Source organism: Miniopterus schreibersii (assembly GCF_964146895.1).
Source record: "Miniopterus schreibersii genome assembly, chromosome: 3".
Classification (NCBI taxonomy): Eukaryota; Metazoa; Chordata; class Mammalia; order Chiroptera; family Miniopteridae; genus Miniopterus; species Miniopterus schreibersii.
The window spans coordinates 15008439-15028890 of record NC_138103.1 but is presented as its reverse complement, the minus strand read 5'-3'; the positions used below and the strand labels follow the sequence as shown (position 1 = coordinate 15028890).

Below are 20452 nucleotides of genomic sequence, written 5' to 3'. Positions count from 1 at the left end.
CAGATAATACGACGACCTACTTATTTGACCAGGACAAGGGCATGGAGCTAGAGAGTGATGGGGCCTGCAATCCCAGATAAAGGAGTCAGGAAAGGAGTAAGCCTTGTGATGTCCTGGGGAAAACAGGGCACAGGGAACTGCAAGGTCAATGCCGTGAAGCAGGGAGTGTGTTTGGAATGACAGGAGCATCAGGGAGGACGCAGAATGAAGCTGCAGGGTGGCCAGGCACCTGGATGTTGGAATCTTGACTCTTGCCCAGCTTTTCTCTTAGGAACAGTCCTGGGTGTCTGGCCAATCTCCTAGGCCTCAAATTAATGGTTTATTTCTTAGCCTCTGCTCCATAGTAGCAGGGGATACTACCCAGAACATGGCAAATGCCTTACACATTAGTGTCAGGCCTGGCTGCCATGCAATGAACTGATATTATGAGAACTGGACACCATGCGCACCAGGAGTCCAGTTCACCCATTTCCCCCCACCAAATCCTTAAACAACTCTACAGGGGAGATGCTGACATTATGCTCAATTTATGGATGTGGAGGACATGGAACTCAGAGAACTTAAATGACCGGCCCATGGTAAGATTAATTGGTTAGATATGAAGTGCCCACACAAAGGAGATTCACATGAGGCCCCACAGACAGTTCCATGAATTTGCAGACACATCAAGTGATCCCACAGAGCAGAGGTTGGTGAACGCTTTCTGTAAAGAGCCAACTAGGAAACACTTTCAGCTTTGCCAAGCATATATATCATCTCTGTGGCAACTAGTCAAGTCTGCCCTTGTAGCCAGAAAGCACCATGGGCGACAAGTAAATGATGGGTGTGGCTGTGTGCCAATAAAACTTTATTTACACAAGCAGGTGGCAGGCCAGGTTTGGCCCATAGGCTATAGTTTGCTGACACTTGTTATTGACTGTCCATACGCTGAGACCCAAACTGATTTGGGGAACCACAGTCCAGGGATTAAATGTTCACTAAATGAAAAAGTAGCTATCAGACACCTGCAAACAGAGAATAGTCTTCTATCTATTTAAAACCTCTTTTTATAATTGCTTGTCTGGGGAAGTGGGGACACCCCACTTAGGGGTTGAGAGCTGCTTCACCCCAAGACAAAGGCCACATCCTCAGTTCATTCACCTCATTCCCAAGTATATATAAAAAGCCCGTGCGGGTGGCTGAAGCATCTAGTCGGATTCGAGGAAAACCTATTAAGTATGTTAATCCATTTGTAATTCAGCAAGAAGGAAATGAAAGTACAAGGCAAAGCGCAGAAGACGGGAGAATGTCTCCCAGAAATGTACAAGCGGCGGTGCGTGGCAAGACAAACCATTAAAGAGTCGCCGCGTGGTCTGCCTTGAAAAATGGTGAGGGGCAAACAACACGCGAGCGTGCGCTGCTATGTGCACGTGCAAACGTGTGCAGAATCCATCATTACAGCTAGAACAGATCGCAGTGGGCACGGCGTGCAACGCCGAGAACACGCCTGTCCTTTGTTCCTTAAGGAGCCTGTCTACAGCGAGCAGCAACGCCTTCCCACCTGAGCCAGCCAGGCGTCTCTTTATAAACCTAGGGCGGATCCTCTGTTATTAAAAAAGTGATGATTTAATGCTAGGGATCTCAAACCCGCATACAAATGTTAATACGCAAGACAAATGAAAATGCACCTCAGCTGTGTGACTCCAGACAGTATCTCACTCCCCGATAGTTTTGAGCGCGTCAGAAAATATCAGTTCGGATAAATGTTTCCTTTGTCATTCGTATTAATCTGAGGCCAAAGGTGGCTATTAAACCAGAGGGAGCAGAGGCCAGAGGGTCCCTGTGCTGGATCTATATTAGGGATACCTGAGAGTTGTTAAAAAACACACCTGATGCCACATGCTGCCGGAACGCGGAACAGCCACTTTCGAAAACAACAGAGCAGTGCCCTGTAACGTTACCCAGCGAGTCCATCTCAGAGGATTTACCCGAGATAAATGAAAACATGTGTCCACCCAGAGATGTGTGCTCGAATTTCAGAGCATTTAGGATAGTCACAAACTAAAAAAAAAAAAAAAAAGGCCCATTAGCTGATTAATGGGTAAACAAATCATGGCCCACTCCCACCATGACATACTACTCAACATTTCAGGGAACAGTATGCTAATATACATGACACAACAGATGAGTCTCAAAACCAGTGTGCTAAGTGAAGGAAGCCGAACACGAGAGACTATGCACAGTGTGATTCCATTTAGATGAAATTCAAAGCGAGGGAGAGGGACAGCGGAGCAGTGTTTGCCAGGGGTGGAATAGATTACAATGGCATAAGGAAACCCTTTAGGGTGGGGGAACTAGTCTACATCCTCGCTGTAGCTGCAAAGGCCTATAAGATGGCATGCAGTTACCAAGATTCATCAAACGTTAACCCTACCGACCAGCTAAAGAAGAATCTCTCGGGTTGAAAAGCAATTATTTTAATCATTCCCAGGCCTACTTCCTAACACTGTCTACACAACCATTTGGCCTCGGTAACCTGTTTTCCTGGGTAGTGGGGCTTATACCAAACTCCAGGAAAAACACCTTTGAAATAGCAACATTTCCCAACCTGTAAGACACTAAACAAATGCTCTAACGTCAGTCATGCCAACAAGACCACTGTCCTTCTATACCCCTAACCCAGGAAGTGCATGAGCAGATGGCAGTCAGCGTCATGGGCAGGGCCTGGATGTAAATGACGGGACACAATGTCTACACCCTATCGAAAGCTTACTAGGCACAAGGCACCGTGCTAGTGCTTGTCTAATGTAACAGGCTTTTATTTTCACAAGAAGTTCACGAGATACACATTCCTGTCCCCCTTCCACAGATGAGGGAAATGAAGCTCATGGATGATAAATAACTGGTCCAAGCCCACAGGTTCCATAGGTTGAGCTGGGGCACAAAGCTCGGACTGCCAGGTTCTCATACCAACGCTCTGGATCAATAACCCAAGGTTGCCCTGTTTGACTTCCAGTTTCTCGCAGAGCCCATAGGAACCCAAAATAGTCTGGCAAGCCTATGCCCACGGACACATAGTAGCTGATTAGTAAGCGCTGTGCATTGACCATCTGGAGCGACAACACAGCCCTGTTTCACTTGGAGGGAGTCATTCCACTCCCTCGGGGAGGGTGACTAGCAGCGTAGCGTTCTTAGAACAAGGGCGGCTTCCTTTTCCTCCCACCGTGGTGCAGGTGAAGGGCCCCAGGTTCAGGACCTGGGCAAGCCAACATATAGAGGTAAACACAGTGTCAGATCTCATATCCAGGTGACGGCCTTTTCCAACCCAGGATGAAGTCCACAGAGAGATCATTACAGGCCAAAGCAATCCCCCTCTCAATTCCTGCATCTGCAACAGCCAAGCCCCTCTCCTGTGCTTGGAGTCCAGGATTTGGGGACAGAGCATCCCGAGCACCTGGGAGGGCTCTTTTGCAGAGAGGTGGGCAGGCAGGGGCTTACCAGCACATCCAAGAACATAAGCAAGTACACCCAGGGAGGAAACTGCCTTCCTCATCGTGGGCTCCAACCCCAGGATGGGCACCGCTCCCTGACATCGGTGCCTGTCCCTGCATCTTCTCCCTCCTGACTTTCCAGTGAAGCAGATACAGAATTTGTGTCCCTGGGGCTCAGCATTGTTTTTTTTTTAAGATTTGAAATTTTTTATTTCAATTTTTTAAATTAAAGTATAGTTGACATACCATGTTATTTTAGTTTCAGGCACACAGCATAGTGATTTGACATTTATACACCTCACAATGTCAGCACCGTAATAGGGCTCAGCACTGTCTATAATGATTGTTTCTCAAAACAAACCCCGGGGCTGGGGAGGTACAAGGAGAAGGGCAAGAATAAGGTTACTGTTGGCCCTGAAGCCACCGTCAGTATTAGCTGTGTCCACTGAACAAGCCTCGTGGAGCCACAGATTCCTCACCTGTGAGGCGGGCCTACAGCCCTATCTGATGCACCTGGACAGGCTGCTGAAAAGATGGGCTTAAGGACTATTGCAGCTGACATCTTTGGGGCTCCTAAAATGCACCAGCACTGTCCCCTGATCATGTACACTAGGGGTAGATGTTATAAAGTATCATTGTTATTATCATAAAGCAGGAGGGCTTGTTGCTACTGTGACCATTACGGGTTCCTGATATGTGAAGACACTGTGATGTTTAACTTACAAGCTCTATTTCATCTAATAGTCAAAGCATTCTTATGAGGTTGAGACAGGAATAGCAAATCACTTTCAATAGGGGGTATTTTCAGCTATTGCTGTATACAGGATTTCATCCAGGGGTTTAACTGCCTGTGGTTCTTTGGGGGCACTTGGTAGGATGGGTAAGTTAATACCCAAAATAGCCCAGCAACAAGCAGGACCAAACTAAGGTATATGGATTCTTGTTGACTCACTGAAAAACAGTAACTTACATTAAAAGGCATCTCAATAGTTTACCAAAAAAGAATAATTTTTATTATATATGTTTATATATATATCTGTATAATTCGGTAGCACTTTATAGCTAATATCTCTAGAATTATGTGCATAGATTCTATAGAAATATCTACAGAAATATCCACAAGTCTTCCTGTTATATAGATAATATCACTTCCACTATCCATGAAACTAAAGATGGGGAGTTACCTTGTTTAATATTTTACCCCTAGAAATTTTGAAGCTACATTTGTTCAAGTTATTACATAATTTCTAGTCCAAATAGCCTTGCAGAGTAGGTGGCATAACTCCATTTTACAGCTGGGCAAAACTGAGGCTCTGAGAGTGAAGTAACATGCCCAGGTGTCACAAGGAGTAAGAGGCAGAGGCAGAATCCAAGTCCAAGAGCTTTTGTCTCAAAGGCCAGAGTTTGTCCATATCACTTTATCATCATGGTGGGAAGCAAATGGGTTACAGCCCTGAAAGCTGCAGAGGGAATGGGAGCCTCCTGCCTCTCCCCCTGCCCCTCCTGAGATCTGCTCCTTCCCCAGGGGGACATGCAGCCCCAGGAGGACAACTCTTATCCAAGAGGCTACTCCAGTTCCGGGGGGCTTTCTGTTTCCTCCATGAGTGCTGAGACCCAGCAGATCATTAATTAGGACGTCTCACAAATGGTTTCCCACACCCTTTGCAGGAAGCTTGTGCCCTCGGAGGAGAGAGGATTTCTCAGCAGCAGAAAGTCGCCTGTGCTTCTGGCTTCACACTCAGCTCAGCACTGAATCTGCTCAGACAGCACCAAGGCCTCAGGCAAGAGGGAATCCACAACTGGAAATAAGTCTGTGCTTGAAAGGAGCAGGGCGATGAAAACAGGGCTTGTAGCTTTCAAGAAGTAAACAGCATAGGAGTAAAATAAATAAATAAATAAAAATACTGAGCTGGTGATCATTAGAGCAAAGAACTAATGCTCGTATCACATTTATTTCCCCCCCCAAAAAACTAAAAACTAATGCCTTTACTTTCTTGTTTGTGAGTTTGCTGAGTATCTACTGTGTACCTACTAAGCGTTATCACCCTTAATCCTCTAAACAGTACAAAAAGGTGGTATGATTAGCCCAAGTTTGCAGATGGGGAAACTGAGATCCACAGAAAACACAGTAAGAGGACTGGATTTCACATCTCTCATGCACCAAAAAGTCCCAGTGTGATAGACAGGGCAAGACAAATATCACCACTGGCAACTCAGAAACTAAAACTCAGGGAGTTTGTGTGGCCCTCCCAAGACACAAAGCCTTCACAAGTAGTCAAAGACCCAAAATGTTATGCCTTTCCTTGAGAAGGTGACAATGGATAGCTTGAATGGAGGGTTCAAGACAAAGGCCTGTGTTTTCTGAGCACGGTCATTAAGGAAACAATATCAGGCTGCAGCTGGTATTTACGCATGAGCCTTACTTCTGACTATGCGCCCGACTTCTGCATTTTCCCTATAGGTTTAATCAAGCTCTGCTGGAACAAATTGAGGAGAGGCAAAAACTCAGATAAAACCCAATATTTAAGCTGAAAATGTCTATTATAAAAGTGAGGGCTGTTCTAGCATATACTTATAACACAGAGCTCTGCTAGACATCAGGCATGAGGGATAGAAGGTGGAGTTGACGCCATATGACACTAAAGGAACAATTTCCAGCTGCAATTACCTGCACAGGCTAGACCCGAGCTGGAGAGCGGAGAGCAGAGCCACATCCTCTCATCCATCAGCTAGGATCAGCTGCACAAGGATGGTTTTGTATTGCACACCCCAGGCTGCCTGGCTGTCTTCACCCAAAAGTGAGAAGGTGCCCCAGTCCCTTCCTGGAGATACTGGCTCAAGAACCGCTCAAGTGCCCTGGGGCAGGGGCAGGTCAGAGAAAGAGGGAACATTGTAAAGTCAAATACCTGGTCTTGAATGAACTTTTCCCCTACTCCCTGGGTGAGGTCGTGCCTGTCACATCCCTTCCCTGTCTTAGAATTGGGGATAACCAAATGATCTCTTCTACTTCTCCGCAGTGGCCGTGGGGTTCAGGTGAGAGAGCCTGTGTGAAGAGGTGAATGCAACGCCTGGCGTATCAGAAACCAAGGAAATGATGGTGTCCTGCACCTTCGCTCACTGAGTTAGCAGATTAGACCACTGAGAGCAACATGGAGCTAGTTCAAGGAATTGGTTCCAGGAATGGGGAGCCATGCACAGGTTTTGAAAATCCCTAGGACATCTTTGGCATTTACATGGGATCCACTTATTTAGCAAGTAGGACAGAAACAAATACAACAATAACTGAGAGCAAACCCCTTTGCATATCCCCACTTCATAGATGATGCAGCTGAGGCTCAGAGACTTGGCAACACTGGCCCCCATTCATGCAGTTGGTCAGTTTTGAAATCCAGCTCAGTCATAACGTAGCAACCCCAAGACGATGCAACATCCGCCAATCCCCCTTCCTTATCCTTGACGTTGACATTTAGGCCTCAAATCAAATGACCCTTGAAGAGGTGCCAAAGGGATTCCATCGTTTCCCATGCCCACGTGTCCAGGCCACTACTTCCACACATCCCTGTCTCTCATTCCAGCCGTGTGGACAAAAGCAGCGCTGCTGCATTACTCCCCACTCCCTACATTTCCTCACATAACGCCCACCTGGGAAATACTTTATCGTTCTCTGCTCCCATTGTCAATCAAACTGATACGCTCCTCAATTCCAAGGCTCCACTTAATTAAACCTTTCTCTAAACAGCCTCCCCTGGTTCTCATTTCCCTTTACCTCAACAGTATTGAGTGTCCAATCCTACTTCTATCCTAGCACCTGCCATTCCATGCTGCTCTGAACAGCCCCTGGCCTTTTATTCTTGGCTAGTAGATTCTGGACAGATGGAAAACTGTGTCTTGTGTAGTTGGAGACTCTATTCCGAAGGCACGCAAAGGGGGTCCATAAGAGATGCTGAATCCATTGCTAAGTTTAGGAATAAATACAGACATGGATAAATAACAGTCATCGCTTTCCCTAAAAAATAGAATCCTGAAAATATAAAGCTTTACTCTTAGTAAGCATTTCTCCCCACCAACCTTGCCGAAGGTCTCCTCCACATGTGCCACCTGACTATACATCAGAGGTTATCACATTTATAAACATGCAGCCCCTATAAGTGGACAAGTTAAGCGGGGCTAAAGAGATGAGATGCCCAGAAGCACAGGGGAAATTAAAGCGAGGGGTTATTTGGACAGGAACTTGGGACTGAGGTTGTCAACCCCATAACTGAAGATTCCACGAGAGAAGTCTGGTGGCAGCTATCTCCACGTGTGAGCCTGGAAGACATTTACAGACGGGCAAAGATATTAACTTTAAATTCTGAAGCTGAGACTCAGAGGGCCCTCTCACTTCCTACCAACAGGACGCCACCACCGGGCAAGCCCGTCCTCCCAATCCCCGTTTCCAAGTGCCTATATGAGCAAGAGGATAGTTACGAGGGTAATAGCCAGAGCAGCAAAGTGGACTGGGTTTAAGACCAACCATCTTTAGCTCAGGTTTAACCTCACTGAGACATTAGGTATAACAGTAACCCCTAACCCTCATTCCCCAAGAAATAAAGCAGTTGCAATGATTAAATTAATAATAAATATATGTAAAATATTTTCACAATATTTGGCTCATAACCAGCATTCAGAACATTAAAATGATAGCTTCATTATCCTGATTACCTGCTCCGTCAACAACTTCAAGCCCCAGGAGAAAGTCATTACCATTTTTGAAAAAGGAAATCCCAAGCGTCTGAAAATATTAAAGAATGTCTCCTCCATATCCACACGAAGGAGAAGACTAGATCTTGTCCCCTGGGCACAGAAGTCAAGGTCTGAGCGTATGAATCTTAGGAGAGTATTGATTGAAAATCTTTTTTCTGTTAAGAAGCGCTCTGTACCATACATACTGGATGGATCTTTTGGGCAGATGATAATTGCTAACTACCCAGCATCCGCCTCACTGTTAAAGTACTAATAGAAATTCCGTTTATTTAGGTACAGATCCTATTGGGTCTCAAAGAGGGTGGGTCCACTTACCCAGCTCTAGGGAATGAATAATGATTGATATAAAATGATCAGGGCCACCCGGTTACATTTTGCATGTATGTCACCCAATTCTGGCAAAAAAATAGGTGTAACTTGATGTCTCCTTGATAGTTTTCCTGAAGATACACACTTGCAAAAATTAAGAGCTTTATTCCTGTTCTCTAACGCTTCAAACATGGATATGAGGACATGATGTCCAAAGCTTTAGCAAGTATCCCATGACCGTGAGACGTAAGGGCTCAGTGCCAACATATGTGAGTGGCAATAACAGAACGTCAAGAACCCGAGTTTTAAGGATGGCACTAGGCCGATTAACCAACTCTAAGCAACTTACTTTAAGACTCTGTTAAATAAACAACAATGTGATTTTCATTTAAGCCACTCACTGGTAGCCAGTTTTTGGTTACTTTTAGCAAAGAGAAACACAAACTGATTCAATTCCCCAAATTCAGAGTTTGAGGTTTTTGTTGCTTTTAGTGAAAAGCTGGCAGAATGGCTTCTGAAATCACCTGAATCATTTATAACTAGGATCGATTCAGCTTGCATTGGAAATCATCTCACAGTGGGTGTGCCCATGTCAAGAGCCCGGGAACCTCAGGGCTGGAAGGAACTTTAGACATCAGAGCAGGGCCTTCCCCTCCGAATCCACGGCACACACCACCCCCACCATGAACAGTTCAGCACCTTCTCCAGCTGGACAGCTCCAGTAGCCAGGCCAGTTCAGAATCCAACCTCTCCCTCTTCCCCACGCCCTCTCCCCAAGAAGAGCCTTTCCTTGGATAGATTTCCCCCTTGAGCCACCTGGAGTGCACCCCATTCCTCCTCCTATTTCTGCCCTTTTTGGCTACGTGAATAAGACGGTCTTCTTTCTTCTTAGGGTTCTCTTCTCCACGCTACACAATGGCCATGCTCTCAGAATATGGAAAACTGTTACGTCAAGGCAGAAAAACTTTCTACATATCCTGGGTAAAGTGAAAAGCTATCAAAGAATTCTCTTGGACAGACTCATTCTAACAAACCCCTATTATTTCATCAAGTTGCTCATCTATTTGAAATGCGACTTATTTTGATTTGGGGTTAATTTTCACCATGTCTTCGAAACCACGTGGGGAGAGGGAGAAGTGAAAATTATACACTTATACATCGAAGCCCAAGTCTCAGTTCTGTGTGGGAGTCCAAACGGTTCAGACAGTACAGACCCAGCAATAAACAAGGACCTAATGTTGAGATGCATTTGTTAGACTCACAGCCGGCAGCCCTAAGAAAACCCTCTAACCTCACCTCACATTCCCCTAACTTTTTTTCTGAGTTCTGGGCCCACATTTTACCTACCTTCCTCCCAGCCGTGTGTTTGAGAAGGAAAGAAAGGTCAAATTAGCAGTGGAGGATGCTGCATCCAATTCCACCTTGAAGTCTGAGGCCGGTCTCCGGGGCCCAAAGAATTAAAACCGAAGCAGTGAACTTGACTTGCATGTACTTACTGCCATCTTAATAAGGTGAGAGCAGCTTGGGGATCCCAGGAACATGGAACTCAGGCCTTGCCATATGGAGCCAGCCTGGAATCTGTCAAGTTCACTTAGCACATTCCCTCTTTGGGGAGTCAGCCAGGCAATCACGTTCAGGGGGCAGGGGGAAGAGGCACAGAACGTGGGGAGAACGGGCTGTTGAAATATTGAAGCTGATGCTAATGCAAAAGCCAGATGTATAACCACCCTCCTGCCCCCACCAGTAAACACTCATCTCATAGACCCAAGCTGGGGCTGAGGCACTGACAATGATTTAGGGCTGTTTGGGGAGAGGGGCTGAAATAGCTGGTATGAATATATGTATTTCAGGAAGAAGTAATAAGCATGTTTTTCATTGTCGGTGGATGAACCACATTTGCATCAATGTCTTATTTTGGCTCTAAACAACCCAAGAGACAGATACGCCAATTTCATCATCCATAAGAATGCCATTTTTTTGGTGCTTGGTTTTGTGATCCTCATGGGTGATAGATCTTATGAACAAAAGGTAGTAGGGAAAAGGCCGAGATCTGGCTAAAGGGGAATAAAGAAACTAGCTCTTTTAGGAGAGCGCTCCCCACTGCGGCAGCCTGACAGCAAGTGCCCGAGACATTTCGCAGCAAAGGAAGGAGAATCTGAGACTCCACACCAATGCAATTCTGCCCTGATGGATGGGAATGAGCGCATCTCTGCAGAGCTTTGGGGAAAAAAGCCCGAATTGAAAAATGTAATCTCCATTTCATACTTTTCAGTGATATTCAGCACAAAAGCAATGCTAGCCCATGGCCGGCCGAATTCAATGCAATTTGTATGCAGCCTCATACATCTTTGCAGGGATTGTGTAGGGAGGCCAAATCCTACCAACATCCCCTCGCCTCCGCGGCGCAGATTTGAAGGGGTGCCGAGCGATGCTTCGGAGGGGCCTTTCCAGGAAAATGAAGTGAGGGATTTAATTTTGGGAAGTTTATAGAATGTGACCCAAAGGCGGCATTTCTGGGGACAACTGGGCATCATGATCCCGTGGGGATGAAGAAGACTTCGTTTTCAGGATGTTGCTTGTGTAGCCCAGACTCCTGCAAGGAGCTGGCAAAGTGGACTCAGGCTCGCTTCCTGCCTGTGAGCGGCGTGAGCCTCGGCAGCTTGCTCAGCTGCTCCGCGGGCAGCGCTGTCTCAGTGGCGACGGTTACCTACGATGAGGGCAATCCACATTTGTTAAGTGTTCCGCACGTGTCAGGCATTTTCCTGTGTGTTTTAGATACACAAGCTCATTGAAGTCTCACACGTTACAGACAAGGATCTGAGGAAAAGGCTGACGAAGGTTGATTAAGATCACGGCTTCTAATTGCCTGGGTGACGATTCTAAGTCAAATACTCTGACTCCAGGGCCTCTTTGATGAGCTCCTCCACGGCAGCTGCCTCTCTGGTGTGAAGTTCTCAATTCTATTCCTGCTGTAGACTGAGCGCTCAATAAATGCTACATCATAACTACAAGCCATCACCAGAATTTATAGACGTTGGTAGGTTTCAGGAGCTAAATCACCTGCGTCAGTGCCTTAGAACAATCCAATGCTCATTTTTATATGGGGAAACTGAGACCCAAAGAGGTTTAATTGCTTGTCCAAGGTCACTCAGGACCAAGTCAAGCCAGGATTATAACCAAGGGCTAGAATCCAGAAACATGATCATAGCCATATCTCTCTACCAGAATGCTCATCCATGGGCGATCCTCCAAAGCTATGAATCAGTGGTCCCACCAAGCACAGAAAGTGGGATCGCCTGCTTTTCCTTTTTTCTGCTGAGTAGCCCCCCTCCCAAGTTCCTGTGAGCCAACAGAAAATGGCAGAAGGAAAAGAGATACCCCTCCTGGGTCTCTGCATGAAACCCAACCTCTTGAGAGGAGCCCGTGGTCATTAAGGAGACACCCACCTGTCCTTTGTAAGCTCATATAAACTCTCAAAGGACTCCTAACTTAGTAAACAACCTCTCCCTGCTGCAAACACCTGGATAATGTGGAAATTATTTGAGTACAAGCCTAAGACATGCAAGAATCACAGAAGAAGACAGTGGCTCAGCAGTGGGGCCCAGAACAGCACAGGCACTCCATCAATGGATGGATAGATGGGAGGAAATGGACGCCTGGGTCTGGCTGACTAAACAGCACTGACACTAACAGCTGATACGCCAAGAATGTTCACTGAGCCAAATGATCAGAACCCCCTTGCTAAGTGCTGTGCGTTCATCACCTCTTCTGATGCTCCCCAGAAATCCTAGGAGTTCATTTCTACTATATGCCCATTTGACAGATGTGAATATTAAGGACTGGAAAAGCAAAACATTATAACTTGCCCAAAGTCACACAAGTAATAAGGAAGCTAGGGAGTCTGACTCAAGAGCCAGGAGTCTAGGGCTGGCTGTTCACCTTCTAACACTGGGCACTGTCCAACCACGCTAAGTTAGCCTGAAGGGAAAACCCGCCTTTCACAGTCAAGCGTTAGAGGTGCGACTAGATGATCTTCATCGTGAAGTGCACTAGGAAACCCAAAGAGGTGAGCAGAGGCCACGTTCACTAGCAAGGATAAACTACGCTCTTGAATTACATAATTCTCTCCCTCTCTGTCTCTCTCTCGCAAATTAAGCCAAATAGAGCATAAAAAGATGTTACTGCTTGAGGAGTAGTCCCAGTAAATTATAATATAGGGAGGCGAAGAGGGAAATAAGAAAATCACTGTCATTGATTATTTACGACGCGCCAGGTCCTTTAACTTCTCTTATTGACCTTTTGTATAAATCACGGACAGGAACATTCTCCTCATCAGCAGGGGAGGAGTGTGAGGTTCATAGGAGCTAAGAACTTGGCACAGCTGGTGAGACGCACAGTCAGATCTATGTTTCCTTCCACACCTCCAAGCCTGTGATGGTAGTATTTTGCTTGCTGTAAATGAAGTAATACGTACTTAGGAGAAATACCACCACATTCATGGGTGCACCCTACGCTTCTAATATTTTTATCTAATAACATTTATATCTAATAAACTCTATACGACAAGTATTCCTTTCTGTGTCTTTTGTCTTTAATGAAATAATTTTGCCATCACCCTGGACTTGGTTTGAATATAATGCAACCCCATGCTAGTATTTACGCAAACATGTGTGTATATTAATTGACTATCTCTGGAATGAAGCACAAAAATGGTAAGAGAGGAACCTCTGGGGAGCAGAACTGAGATGCTGGGGAGGGGATGGAAGGAGACATTTCACAGTAAACCCTTATATTGACTATATGTTTGCATTGGGTGCTGCATACATGTATTATTCTAAAAATTAATTATCTTATATCAAGATAATGTAATGCTTAAGAAATGGGTTTCCAGACTTGCAATGTGGCCACAGTGGAGAGCAGTGACTTCCAAATGAGTTAACCCATAAAGAATCAGGAGTGACATCTGCAAGAAGGAGCCGTGTTAATGGAAACTTTGTGTTTACATACATACACCCCTCAGTACCACGTATTTAAGCTGAGATTTTGTAGAAGACCAGCCACATTTTATTCTGAAGAAGAAAAAATGGCATATGTCTGCATCTATATGTAAATCTCTATACCTACAGGTATGTGACTGTATCTTTCTATCTCAAATTTAAAAGAGAAGCTATTTCCCCCATTGCACTATGAAGAAAAAGAAGATACCCGAAAAGTGCTACATGCTCTTGGACTTTGTATTTTTATTTATAATAATGGCAAATATCACACAGGCATGTTGAAAGACAGACGCCGGGCATAGCAGTTCAGTTGTGTCAAACGTGCTAAATTATTTTTTGCCACTCTTGCTACTAAGGCCTCACCTGTACTAAGAGAAAGATCCAGCCCCACACTCCTGTTCAGCGGCGTCTGCGGCCCACACTGAACAGGGCTGACATCTGACCCGTGGAAGCAGGCAACCGTGTGGAAATAGGGCATGCCAAGCCAGTGGCACCTCTTCCCAGCAGGAGTGACAGCCGAGCTGCGGGTCAGACCCTGCAGCTCCCGGACAGAAGAGCATCGCACATCACCCTTAAAGGGGGGAGGCGGGAGGGCGTAACCTCTTCTGTTTCTTCCACTTTAAAGACACCCGTTGAGAACAAGAAAATAGACAGAACTTCAAATCGTGTCTGAGTCCAACATTCCTGGATTCTCCCCTTTCCTCATCTGATGTGCACGGCTTAGGCGTAAAAAAGCCATCCCTGTCTTCTTGTATAATTTACCACAAATTAGGGGATACCATGGCTCTTCCCTTGAGAAAGAAGAGTTAAATGATGATACCCCTTTGTGGTGGATGAGTAGGCGCCAATTTAAAAAAAAAAAAAAGCATGGCAGGGTATACTCGCTGATTACAGAAAGCTCCCCCAAGGATGGTTGTAAGCACACAAGATATAGTTACTGTGGTTAGCTTTGTAGAGAAAATTAACAAGAAGGAAATTTATAATTTTCATTTTAATTCTTCCTTTCCCTATGAATTATCTGCTTGTGGGTTATTTTTACATTGAAAAAGCCAGTAGAATTTATTTTGGCAGTAAGATCATGGGAAAGCTTTTCACTAATTTATTTTATTTGATTAAAATATTGAGCAAAAAAAAAAAAATTAAATATATACTCTCCCACCCCACCCCAGACTGCACTCTTGCTCTCTGCTCTTTGTGGGTTTAATCTGATAGTCTCCCTTTGCCCTAAACTCTTGTTTTATGATCACATGTTTACCGATTGGGCTTAAGAGCAGATATCAAATTGTACTCCTGAAGCATCTGCGTAGGCCCATCCTCTGAATATCCTCACCTTTTTATCCATCCATCAATCCATCCATCCATCCACCCTATTCTGTTCGAGCCAGGCACGTTTCTATGTCATGAAGAAACAACAGTTAAACAACTCACTGACATCTCAGGAAAATAAGCTTACACTCCGGTGAGAGAAGCACCATAATAGAGGTGATCGTGGGATGCACCTGGGTCATATGGTTGGGTCAAGAAAGACACCGAGAGCAGCATTATTCATAATAGTCAAAAGGTGGAAGCAACTCACCTGTCCATCAATCAGCAGGTACATAGATAAACAAAACTTGCTAGATACATACTCAAGATCATTCCAGCCAAGGGAAGGAAGCTCATGTGCAAAGGCCCAAGAGTGAGACGAACGTAGCCTGTTGGGTTCAGGAACTGAAGACTATTGAGTCTGCCAGGACCCTGCTTCTAAGGCGCCACATTCCTGAGTCAGGTGATTTGGTTGGGACCCTGTGGCCCTAGCAGCATCCCCACCCCTCACTGGGGCTTGAGCACCAGTGGAATCCACCAAAGGAAAAGGTTGACTCATGGTGCCCGAGAAACAAGAGTGAGGACCCTCGAACCTCTCAAGTCCCTGCTCTGGGGCGGGCCTGATGCCACTGGCCATGGGTTACAACCCTTACCCCCGGGAGACTTTAACACACCCCATGCACACGCCTGTCTTCTGACACTTTTACTGACAAGCGAGTTCCTTGGATCCCTAAATGGCCCACACTGGGACCTGCGTCACACCCCGAGATGAAAGCCCTCACACCCCGAAAGTTCCATGAGGATCAATGGTAATGGCTCGATAGAGAAATAGAAGGAAAGGAACTCCAGTGGTTACTTGCAAGTTGTCGTGTGAAAAACACCATCCCGGGGCCTCACGAGCGAGCCGTGTGGTGAGCACACGCAGCGGCCTGAGTTTATCTCCCTAACAGCTTGACACAGTGTCAACAATCTAATCAGGATACACGCAGGGGAGAAGAACTTATTGTTTTAATTATAATCTAAAGCGCAGTCTTATTTTTTGATAAGGCGCCAAGGCACGCGCTCTTGGGGGGCTCGGGCGGGCAGGCCGGGCGGCCGTGGGGGGCGCGGGACGCTCTCATCGCCTCTCTCCCCTCGCCGCTCTTTTGATCCTGTGCAGCGAGCGATTTTGCTGCGGAGATTTAATCCCAGGGTTTTCATACACAGCTTGTTACCTTCTTGCCAGCTCAACCAAGTTCTGTGATGCCCGCTTATTTGCAGGCGGCTAAGCTGATTCTGTTCTCAGAAGCTCAGCGGCTAACAAGCGGGAATTAGGCATTTTCCTCCTGCTTCGCTTGCTGTGAACGCATTGGATTCAGAGAAAGGTTTTCCCTCTTAGCAATAACCTGTTATCCAAAATGTACAAATTATGGACATCCAAGTCAAGTTCAATGGCCGGAGTTCTTGGGCTGAATCAGATCAGGCTCATTACTCTGGCTGCCGTCTGAGCTCTCGGGAAACAAAGGAGGACACTTTGGGGACCGGAGTCAGGCAGGGCGGCCGCGGGGGCGCGCAGGAGGCTGCCTGGGCACTGCGGGGAGGGTAGGCAGGCCCCAGCCCGCACCCCCACCTCTTGGCAGGTAGGCGACCTCATTAAATCCTCGAGCACCCGAGCAAGGTCACTTTCATTATCACACCACATTTTCACCGTTGAATTACCTTGCCCAAGGTCCCACGGCCAGTAAACGACAGAGCTGGGATGTGAACCAGCATTTACTTCATTCCAAAATCCACGTCCTAACCCATTCTGCTACGCTGCCTCCTCTGATATCCCAGCGGTCGACTATCCTCGCTGGCCATTGGGGCCTCTCGGACGCTATGGCTGTCACGTTCCTCGCACGCTGTCCTCTTGTTCAAAGTGCACACCTTTAAGAAAGCGCTGAAGGCAGACAGGGAATCTCCAGGGCCAGGGGGCGACCTTGGAGATCACCAGACCTCTGAGACTTGAGGTGAAAGAGGTCCCCCATGACGGGGGTGCCCAGTAGTTGTCTGTCTTGAGCATCTGTTCATACCTCAAGGTGGCCTAGCATGTCATGGGGGGGGGGGGCGTTAGAAAGGTCTCCTGACTTTCTAATTGTCCCTAAGTTTTAATTCTTCTAGAATGTAAGAGCTTGAGGAAGTCTGATTTCCTCTCTAGGAGACACTTCTGGTGCTTGTCTTTCATAGCATGATAAGTTATCTACATAGAATCTGCACGGTTTGCTACCTACGCTGAAGCCACACAGAAACCAGTGTGTCTTGTTGGCCGCTGTTTCCCAGGTGTCCCCGGAGCACAGTGGCCGCTTTGTAAAGGGTGGTTGATTAAATGAGTCCCGTCTGCAGCTCCAGCCCCGCCTGGGTGGACAGACATTCTCCTCACTCTGCCACCCCGGTCTCTCCCTCCTTCAATCCGTCCTCAGTCCTTCGGAAGTGTGGTGTCCCCAGCTGGACTCTCTGGGTACAACCAGGTCAGCTCAAGGTCATGGCACGGCTCCCTTGACTGAGCGCTTTGCCCACGCATTTCATGGATGCTCAACTCACATCATTTCACAACTCACACAGGTAAGTCTCACTCTTGCCCTTTCACAGATGTGGACACTGAGGTTCAGCAAGTAATGCACCTTGTTAAGGACGCACAGCTGGTGTGTGAGGAGCTGGGACCCACAGCAGTGACACTTCCCGAGTAATCCAGGCCCCATCTTCTTTGTGAGGCTCAGATGAAAGCGAGGCAGGCTGGGGGTTAGAGCGCACCTCACATCCAGCTTCCCTGCCTGCCTCGGACCTGGGGTGGCTTCCCTTAAACTAAGCCCCTCTTTACTTATCCATAAAAGGGAAACATTGGTGCCTGCCTCACAAAGCTGCGTGTGAATTAAATGAGATAATGCAGTTAAAAGGGTGAGCCTGGCACGAAATAAGTACTCACTTAATTTAGCCTTAATTATCATTATTACATAGCATAGGTCTGGTAAACCACAAAAAGCGATGGGCATTATTTCCATGCCAATACTGCAGAGTGGAGCCCTTAGGGGTTTTGTTCTATAAATCCGACTTTTATTAGATGCAAATTACAGCCGTGCTAGCTTTTTGGCAGTTTTACTCTGTTCCTGACCCAGACAATCTCTGCTATAGACGAAAACCAGAGTCTTCTGCCCTGCGCTCAGCCCCAGGGCTAACTAAGCCTGGAGAAAGTCCCTGAGCAGATTTACTCCAACCTAAGCTCGGGATCAGAGAACCGAGCCGATGCATTTTTCTGCTTACAATTGGAACCGTGTGATTTGTTAGAGAGATGTCTGCTTCCTGTTATCCAGTCTGTCATTTTTTAAAATAACAAAACTGCTTAGCTGAACACCAAGAGGTACTTGTGTTGGGCAAGCTGATATATTTATGGACGGGTAACAGGTGACATTAAACACTCCCCATCCGTGACGTTAACACCTCCTTATGGGTAAGAGTCACCTGGATTACCTGTTGCAAATAGACGTTCCTGCAGCTCAGTATCGGAGATTCTGATTCATCAGACGGGGGCCCACGAATCTGCATTTAATAAATGTTCCTTCCATGTGACTGAGAAGCAGGTGGATCCTGGGGCATGCTTTGAGAATCCAGTAACTGAGCTGACTTGAGGGAGGCAGACAGAATATTCCTAATGAATCTTGGAAGCCATTCAGTGTAATCATCACTATTATTATTGTCTTATTTTCCTGAGCTCACGCAAGTACTGACAGTGCTCGCCACGAAGCTGGGGACAGAACAGGCACTAACATGCGCACAAGACTTACAACAGGAAAGTAGAGGGAATGGTGTTATTCAGAAGTCATTCCACAAACACCTGTCAAGCTTACTACGTTCCTGTACCCAGAGGAGTCACTGAGATACAAGAGCAAAACAAGATGGGCAAGGTCACTGCCCTCATGGAGCTTACACACTCGGAGACAATCCTGCCCAACACAAGAAGACAAGCAAAAAAATAATAATTCATTGCAGACTGTGATGAGTTGGTACTTCAATTAGGGTCGGCAGAGAAGAATTCTCTGAGGATATGACCTATCATCAGCTGAGAGTTGCTGGAAGAGATTGAGGCAAGTTTGTGAAGACTGTCAAAAGAAGAATTCCAAGCAGAAGGAACAACTATGAAAAGGCCTTGAGGGAGGGAAGAGTTTGGGTCTCTCAAGAAACTGAAAAGAATCCTCTGTGGCTGTAGCTTAGTGGGTGCTGGGGTGAGAGGTGGGCAGGGGGCTGATCATGCCCGGAAAGAGAGAACATTCTAGTCCAAGGCGATCCAAAAGGGATGGAAGAGAGAAGACTCAGGATGCATTTTGGGGACCAAGTCAACAGGAAGAAGGCATTATAGACATTGCCTCATTTCACAGAAGGATAAATAGGGATTCTTACCAGAAGTTTTAGCACCCCCCTTCAAGGTAAAACTTCTGGTAAGAATCCCTATTTATCTGTATCCCTGATTATATATATATATCCCTGAAAGCAGACGAGATTGTTGGGAAAGAGGAGAAGGCCCTGGCGATCCCAACTGCCGTTCCACCGTTCTGGCATCCAAACGCCTCTTGATCTGTGTTTTAGAGGTGACCATCCTCTTGCAGTGGCCCATGTCTTATCTGCCCTTGAATGTCACTGTTTACCAGTGACCTTGCTTTGGAAAAGAAGAGCCGGTCTTCAGCAGTGGTGATCATCTCATTGCCTGTCTGGACATGACTGAGTCACCTCACGGGCTGCTCCCGGGGGGGCCGCAGGTGCTGGATGTGAGTGTGTCTGTGAAGGAGGCATTCTAGAAGCTGGCGGAAGCAAGGCAGGGGGGAGAATTTGGAGCTGCTCAGGGCTGTCACATCCAGCCTTTACCGTGCCCAACGCACATGCCCAGCTGGATGCATGTATCATATACCCTGGCACCCGTCCAGGGGGCACGGGCACAGCCTGCTTCAGGATGGGTGCCCAGATGCCTAAACTGCCTACCATTATAGGCATTTGCACAGGTAAATGTATAGTAATAATTCACTGAGCACCAACGACGCATCTTGGACCGAGCTACTTGATGAGTATGGGAGTTGGAGCCCAGTGGGATCAGGAAGGGAGTGGTCAGGCAAGTGAGCAGGTCAGAGTAGGGAGGATGAAGGAGAGACGGCCTGGGCAGGCAATGCAAAGATTGACAGCCTGGGCTCTGCAGTGAGGCTTCCTAGGCAGAATCTCAGCTCCGCACTGAACCTTCTGAGAGACCCATCAAAAAGATGCCCATGGGTCCTGGGTCTCAGCTTCTTTTTTTAATATATAAAATGAGAAGAAGTCCCTACTTGCTGCTTTGTAATGGGGAATAAATGGGCCACTCAATTTAAAGGACCTATCACAGTGCCTGGCTGGTAGTGACATCCTTTAACTACTAGCTGCAGTCATCATCAGGGCAATGCCTCTTCATGCTTATGATAATGATGAGATCACTTTAGGAGGCAGAATCCCCCTCCCCCCAGAAATGTCTATGCCCTAATCTCTGGAACCTGTGACTACGGTACCTGTCATGGCAAAAGGGACTTTGCAGGCATGATTAAGGTTACAGATCTTGATGGGAGATTATCCTGGATTATCTGGATGAGACCAATCTAA

General features: G+C 46.6%; 1 protein-coding gene across 23 annotated transcripts in view; it reads right to left on the bottom strand.

Annotated features, from left to right (window-relative positions):
* RBFOX1 (RNA binding fox-1 homolog 1) overlaps positions 1–20452 on the bottom strand; it is a 1935778-nt gene that overhangs the window by 194597 nt on the left and 1720729 nt on the right. The gene's annotated exons all lie outside the window — the stretch shown is intronic.